We start from the raw sequence: 8,553 nt of genomic DNA, 5'->3' as shown, positions 1-8,553 counted from the left end.
CGAATATAAATGTGAATGAAAGTAAGTGTTGGATAAAGGTAAAGATAAGCTGTAGAACTCTAAAAGATAGAACACACTGCCTTATCTGGGCCACCTGAAAAGGCTTCTCAAAGAAAAAGAATGGTAACACGTGCCATGAAGGGTAATACAGCTGAAGGAAACAAACCTGAGAAGAAAAGAAATCCAGAGTTGATGAACAGCATGAAGAAATCTAGCAGGGTGACAGTGGAGGGAGTGGTCAGGCAGAGATGTAAACTGGCAATCATTTAGTTCACAGTTGACATGTGAGGTCATAACGCTTAGATAACATGGAGGAAAGCAGAACTTTATGAAACTGGCATTTAAAGAAAAAAGAAGGAAGAGGAACTTGCTAGGAAGAGTATGAAGACTTGTGTGTTGACCGCTTTATGTGAGTTTGAAGAAAGAGGTAATACTTAGAGGATCAAAAAGATGCAAAACACAGAGAAAATTAAAGAAAGGGGGATGTGGCTATGAGTCCACCAGTAATTTTTAAGCAAACAGCACTGTTTTAGAGAGAGGATAGAAGAGGAAGGCTGATGATAAGATAATAGAAGTACAGTGCGCTTGAGGAAGTCAACTGAGCAAACTAACTTTTGGAGACAGCCCCAGTAATTTGGTTCATTGCTAGTTGAGATTTCTGCGTCACTGCTTGTGGTTTTGCTGGAGAAGTAACTTCCGTGATAGTGAAGATGGCATCCTTTTTCATTTAAAATCGGAAAATAACTGGCCCCACCTGACCATTTGCTTGTTTCTAGTGAACACCTTCTTGATTGATTCCTGTTCATTCTGGACAACTTGCAGCTAATTCATCTGGAGGTGGTCCCCAACACCAAAGCCAAGTCCCTAACTCAGGAGGCACATGCTTCATCACTTCATTCTGAAGAGAAGGGTTGCAAATGAATCAACAACCCAGGGATGGTGGATCATGCCTACAATCCCAGCACTTGGGAGTCGGGAGCAAGAAGACCCAGCGCATTTGAGGCCAGCCTGGCTAGATAGTAGGTTCAAGGCTACCCTAAATTATATATTGAGGCCTTGTCTCAAAATACAGAAGAAGGGGGAAAAAAAGTCAACAGTCAGGACCAAAAGAAGCAGGACAATTTCTTTGGTCTGAGATCCTTAGAGATAAATCTGCTAAAGGTACACATGGGAAAATTACATTCCATGGCTGGGGATATAGCTCAGCAGCACAATAGCCTACCTGGCAAACCAAAGTCCTGAGTTTCATTCCCAGTACAAAAAATTGCATAAATAAATACATTACAACCCTGTAAGAATGTCTGAGCTGAGAGCACTACTAACATATGAGTCTCTCAATTTTTAACTCAGGAGAGTCCCAGGCAAATCATAACTAATGAGCCTTCCATAGATTTCAATGATGAAACAGTAGCTGAACCAGTGCTATACCAGCACTGCCGATGCCCACCTCTCGGGAGGAGAGGATGGCAGGGGTGGGGTCTGATGTAAGAGCCCAGCCCAGGGACTTGGCAAGACCCTGTCTCCTACTAAAAGATTTTTTTTTTTTTTAAGATTGCTGAGGATGTGATCTCAGTGTGAAGGCCGTGGGTTCAACCCCTAACCCCACTTAGAAAAAATAAAGAAGAAAAAGAAAAGACACAAATTAAAAAAAAAAAAAAAATGCTTGCATAAAGTGCCAATATTCCACTTGGAGTATTCATTATAAAGAGAATTCTAATATAAATGTAGGTTGATTTGGGGTGGAAAATAAATGATTGTAGAGTATGTTTCTAAATAGGTGTATACAGTTTTTAATTTTGCTATCTTATTCTTAAAGTGGTGTGGCTTGTAATAATGAAGGCGCATGCCCTTCTTCCAGCTAATTTCAAGATTTATCACCTGGGCTGGGTACTTTCCAAGCCTCAGGGAAGGTCCCTGGCTCTCATGGTCGCTAAGGAGTTGCCTGTGAAGAATTAGCCTGACTTCCTTAAATTTTTTTCTAACTACATTTATTTATTGCCCTCTTTTCTTTTCTTTTTTTTTACATGCAGTTTTTTTAACATAATTTTATTGATAAACAAATAGCAATAAGACAGTTTCAAATCAAATCAGTAGGACAGTTTCAATAATTAACACACTGCATACAATCTTCTTAGTGGTTAATTGCTGTACAAGATGCGGACTTGATTTCCTATTTACAAACACCATTAGAACAAATCATAAAAACAAAATATAAGAAGTAAAGCCATGCTGTTATGTTGAGCTGTAGGGGACTCAAGTCAACAATTTCTGACATTGCCAATCAAGCAGAAGACCCAATACTATTATGGGCTACTGGACTCTTTTGGAATATTTTGCTGAGTTTACACACCTATAATATTCAAATAACGGAACTTAACAAAAAAAGGGGATACAGATGAATGTCCATTTTGTATCTGTATATTCAAAGTGGTTAGGATAGATATATAGTTACATTCTCTTAATGAATAGAATGATTTGTTCTAAGTACATTTAGAAAGTTAAAATTTAGTTAAAGTTTTAGTTAATTTTTATTAATGATCAGGAAGCTGCTCCTTCTAATGTGATCCCAGTAAAACTTTCAAAGGGAATAAAGGCACCATGATTCACACAATCTCTACAATCTCTACTGTTTGACTTTAAGAAAAAAAAGAATTAGTGGCAGCCATTTTTTTTCTTTCTTCCTCCCCTCTGCCTGGACTTGGTGAAAGCAGGAAGGTGCTGTGAGGAAATGGCAAAGCACACCAATGACCGTCTGGCTGCTCCCCTTAATCCCTTCCCTCCACTCACAGATAGCTCCAGCAGGTCTGCCTCAGTGCATGCAGTTTGGCTTTAGCTGATAAAAGCAAGCCAAAGAGCATGGTATCTTTCGGAATTAATTCTATCGTCTTCCAGAGCAGAATCTCTCCTGCATGTAAGGTCACACCTTATCCTCCCTAGCTGACTCATTCTGGCTTCTTGAAATGCTATGAAACTGTTCATGGAGATCCCCTTTGTTCTTGAAAGTTGGAAAAAAAAATATGTGGGGTTGAAGGTAGTGGGTGCAAACAGCGGCTATGCTTGGGAGCCTTTCATGACACATTAGCTTAAAAATCCACCTTCTACTCTCAGAATATCCAGAAGTGTAAAACTGGGCTGCATGTAATGAGGTACTCAGCTAAAAAACAAAGCAGCCCGTTCTAGAATAGGAACTCTCCTCCAGCCCCACAGGGACAGAGAGCTGTACGATGGTGGAGAAGCCATGCAGTTCTGAGGGCAGAAAGACCTAAGTTCAAATCTTGCATCTTCCACTTATTTGCCAACTGACTTTAGAGAGACTGCTAACTCTCTGAGGCACCTTTGCTTCCTTGACTATAAACTAGAGAGCCAAGCCTGCTCTGAATAGGTGTTCTAAGCCTTCAGTGAAAGAATAAACTTACTTCTCTAAAGTACCTGGCACATCACAGGCAATCAGTAAGTAGTTATTTCAAAGAAGTTTTGTTCCTATGAATATAGACTCAGAATAGCAGTCTCACACCCTGTGGGTGAATATAACTCTGCCTCCCCAAAACTAAACAACAAAAGCAGCTTCAGTGTGACCACTGCTCTCCAAATTAAGAAAAGCTCAGTCTCTCTCAGGGAAGAGGTCTGTAAGTGCCCATGCTGAAAACTGCCCTATCCAAAGTAAACTTCCCCAAATCCAAAACAAGTAGATAGATGATCTTTTATTTCCTGTTTCTTGAGGCGGTATTATAAAAATCAATAATTGAATTTTTATATTAATACATATGAGATTTTGGTCATTTAAATGTCCTTCGTGAAACCTGTTACACAGAAGATGAAAATAAATGATTTGCCGTCAGTAAGAGTTTACAAATTAAAAGCACTTGGTCCATCTCCTTTTAATTTGTAAATTGCTAGTGACAGCAAAACTCAAGGGAAAAAACTGCCCCTTCCTTTCAGCTCCACTATATAACCCTATCACATTCCTGGATGGTTTCATCTGAGTCTGGCCAAAATCCTCCAAAGTTTTCTGAAAATCTAATCTCTAATGCTCCATATCGAAGAGAAAGTTAACTGACATTTTCTGGGCATTGATAGAAATGCAGAAGCAATACACAGTCTCAGCTCATTTTCAGGATACTTAGAAAGATATATTCTATGCCACGACAATAGAGGCCACATGTTTATCCAGAATCATACAAACAGTAAGTGGCAAAATGGCAAAGCCAGAAGCCATGAGAATTCTGGGGAGAACACTGCGTGGCTTTGCCATCAGTGGAGTAAAGACATCATGTTGGGAATGGGCAAGCTCATTAGCTCTGTGAAGAGATCAGAGTGCATGACCAAAATAACAGAAGCCCTTCCTCAAACAAGAAATGTCAAGAAGTAATTTGTATGGTTTATGTTTTTTTGTTTTGTTTTGTTTTGTTTTGTTTTGTGTGTATGTATTTTCAGAACTGGGGATTGAACTCAGGCCCTTGAACTTATCAAGCAAGCGCTCATTCTACTGAGCTATCTCCCCAGCCCCACAGTCTATGTTCTATTCTATTCTCTTTTGTTACACAAATCCAAGCCCAGGCTCCTCATGCTGTGCAATTTCCAATCCTGGAAAGAATGGAGACCTACGGATATGGAGAGCGGGACCAGAGCAAGTAAAGGGATCTGAAATCCCCGTCTAGAATTTTTATCATGTCTCCCATTTCTCTGCAGTTCTGAAGAATAACATATATGGGAATAAGACCATAAAGAAGAAAGTATAGGTGAGTTTAAACATTTCACTTTAAATTTCACTTTAAACTAATTTTTGAAAATACATAAAAGACAATCTATAGTTACTCCCTGATTGTACGGACAAAGGTTTTACTCTTTAACCCTGACCTAGTACTAGAGAATGCTCAAGCATTTATACAGTAAGGTGTGGCCTGCCGGGTTTCTGCATCTGGTTTTAGCTGCATGTAAGTTGCTCTGCCAGTGGCAGCACCAGCAAGAAAAAGAGGCATGCGCTGGAAATTGTCATATCCCAGAAAACATTCACAAGCACAAGCAACTCCAGTCCGATCTTTCCTAAGTCTTAGAATCACTGTTAATGAACATAGGGAAAAGATGTTAGAAAATGGATTTTTTTTTTCTCAACACTACCCCCTTGCCTCTTTCTGCATGTCCTCCAGCTCTTTCTCATGCTGTCTGAAATGCGCTCTTCAATAGCTAGAAGTACTGAGGAGAGGCCTTCGGATTCCGTTGCCATCATATTTTCTGAAGGCCACAGACCTTCAGGATGACCAAAGCCTCTTAATTTTAGGGTAACTGGCTCACAGAGGGCATCTCACCCATGGCCACAAAAGTGTGGCCATAGGCACACTTGGTTTTGCCCTGAAAGTCCAGCTGCAGGAGTCCAGAAGAGGGTACTATGTCTCCTCATTCCATCAGCACTCTAGGCTGATACCATCCTCATGGACCTTCCTCCCTAAAAGAGGCTTACACTGGATGCAATTTGAGACCATATTCATTAGTGAAATAAATCATATATGTGTAACCATTATATTATATCCCTGATGTGAAAAATTAAAGAGTAAATAAGGTTGCAAATGCACAACAGACACTGTGAAATGGGAAAAATTATTAAAAAGGAAAATGGAACTAGAATGGAGGAAAGGGAAAATAGGAAAAAATGTAATTTAGTTATACCATTTGTCTCTTAGTTGATACCAAAAAAGCACTTGCACTAATAATCATTGGAGAATGTTATATGCCCCTATCTTGTACTGTAACTATTTGAAAGACATTAATATGCAGTGTATTAACTACTGCTATTCTATTATCTTATGAAATTTTATCTTTTTCTCATAAAATAAAAAATTGGATGGTCTCAAGATCCATCTATTTAGCAAAAAAGGCTTAAACAGTTTCACAGATTTTCACCATTTATGCTGTTCCTGCCCAGTGATGTGGAGGCTCAGGAGGGGGGTCCTATGTTTGAAATCACAGTTTTCTAAAGCCCAAATCACAGAGCTTATATAAAGCCTTCTGACTGATGGCCTTCTTACTTCACTCATGGAGACAATTCACTGTAATTTTTCAAATATAGTTTAGAAACATGAATGCAAGTTTAAGCTAGCTTTTGTTGGTCAACAGATACTATCTGGAAATCTCAAGACATTTTTAATATTAAAATACTGTTCTCAGAAATGCTTTCCTCATATCTTCAGATTTATGAAATCTGGACCTAAGCCTTTGTTATAAAAAAAAAAAAGAAGAAAGAAAGAAAGAAAGAAAGAAAGAAAGAAAGAAAGAAAGAAAGAAAGAAAGAAAGAAAGAAAGAAAGAGCGAGCTTACAGGGTAACTTTGGCAAACCAAGTCTGCTGTAGCAGGAGAGGAGTCGCTCTTGCAAATTCTGAAGCTGACCTCCTTCCCCAGCAGAAGTGCTTCCCCTCTAGGAGGCACAGGCTTGATCCAGTGTCCTCCACTCTAACCCTTTCTCCCAACTTCCACTTCATCTACATTCTGCAAGGTCAGCCAACTCCTTTTGAAGTCAAGGGTGGAATAAAGATGTGGCTCCTCTATCTAAGCTGGAACCCGGTTGCTTCATTCTCACACTCCTAAAACAGGAAGGCCAGGGAGTCCACCTACTTCTGCACATGACCAGCTTCAGTGAAGCAATCCTCGCAGCTCCAGTGCTGAGGGCAGAGGAAGAAAGAAGCCCGAGATCACTAAATAGCAACTGCACAGCAGCTCTGGCCCTCCCAAAGGGCAGGCAAGGATGTGACTAAATACCTTTACTAATCAGATCATGAATCTCTAGGCTACTTTAAATCACTCTTCACTCAAGACCTATGCCTGGCATTAATTTCCTATTTTTTATTACTTCTCTCCCCAATTAAAAGTGTAAGTCCCTTGACAACAGAAAACAGACCAAGTGCCCTTGCATTTTCTACTCCTAGCATAGCAGTGGACTGGAGATCCTTCAAAAGATGCCAGCTGATGATGTTAGTTACAACATTTTGGCTTGCTAATGAACACTTAGTGGCTTATGGGATGAAAAACACACAAAAGAACTGTGATCAATTTTAATAACTCACTACAGTAATCAACTTTTACATGTACATACATATAAATACAGTTACAGACCATAAATATATATGACAAAATATCACCCCCAGGGGGGGAAAAAAATACCATACAATCTTTGCAACAAAGAACCTTACTGAAAACAGCCAGATGCTGAGGTATGACTTTTTTTACCCCGTGACTAGCCTACATTCTCACTGTTAAGAAGTCACGTAGCTATGCAACCTGTCTTATAACAAAAATGCAACTAATACATGTTTTCAAACTACAACAAAAAAATTTTAATTATAAATAGGTAAAATAAATATTATTCCCAGTGAAATTCAATCACATTATTTCTTTTAGGTTTTTTTTAGTTTTACTATAAATGATAAACTTTATTTTTATGGGGTAAAATATTTTAATACATGGGTACACGGTGGGATGATTAATCTAGAGTGATTAGTGTGTTCATTGCCTCGAATATTTACCGTTTGTGGGAACATTTCAAATCCTTTGTTTTGAAATATACAGTAACTAGTCAACCAGCTGTGCAAAAAAAATCAGAACCCATTTCTAATTTAGTACTATTGACCATCCTTTGTCTTTACCCCTTTGTCTATCCTCCCCTCTACAACTAACCTGGCTCTGGTAACATTTTGACTTTTATAGATTGCCAGACATGAGACCATGTGGTATTTGTCTCTGGGGCTGGTTTATTTCACCTATCATCCTTTAAGTTTTAACAAATAACATTTCTTGATTTTTTTTTTTAAAAAAAAAAAGAACAATAATATATCATTGTGTTTGTACACCACTTATTCAATCCATTCATCTCTTAGACAGGTTGTTTCTAAGTCTTATGTATTGCAAATAATACTGCAGTGAACACAAGAGCACAGCTCAGAATACTGATTTCAATCCTGTAAGTGGACACCAGGTAGTGGAAAGTCTGGGTCACATGGTCGCATTTCATTTGTCAATGAACTTTCATTCTGTTTCCCAAAATACTGTATTCATTCACAGTAGTCAAAGATATACAAGTATTCTTTTCCCTTTCTCCAGATTCTCATCAACACTTGCAATTGTTTTTTAGTGGCCAGTTAACAGGTATAAAGTGACACATCATTGTGGTTTTTCATTTGCTATTTCTTTGACTCATGTAAGCCATTTCTGTTTCTTTTTTGAGACTATTTTTAATAAGATTTGTTTTTCTATTGAGTAGTTGGGAATTTCATGTTTATAGCCCATAAAACTAAATGAAAATCATGAAACTTCTAAGAATTTACATATAGATCTATACAGGTATGCATATAAGTATATACATACATGTATTTGAGGTTTTCATTCTTGAGAAATATCTTTTTAATAATAGATTCCAATTATGAAAATATTGTAATTTCTTATAAAAGATCATTTTCTGATGTATAACTAGTATGAAAGAACACTGTAGAAATGCTAGAAAATTCTAATATTTGCTTTAATGAGTTTTAATTACATTAAAAAGTTAAGTTCCCTTTTTTCATTATC

Source organism: Octodon degus, unplaced genomic scaffold (assembly GCF_000260255.1).
Source record: "Octodon degus isolate 3935 unplaced genomic scaffold, OctDeg1.0 scaffold00474, whole genome shotgun sequence".
In the NCBI taxonomy this organism is placed as follows: domain Eukaryota; kingdom Metazoa; phylum Chordata; class Mammalia; order Rodentia; family Octodontidae; genus Octodon; species Octodon degus.
Note: the sequence above shows the minus strand (reverse complement) of the source record.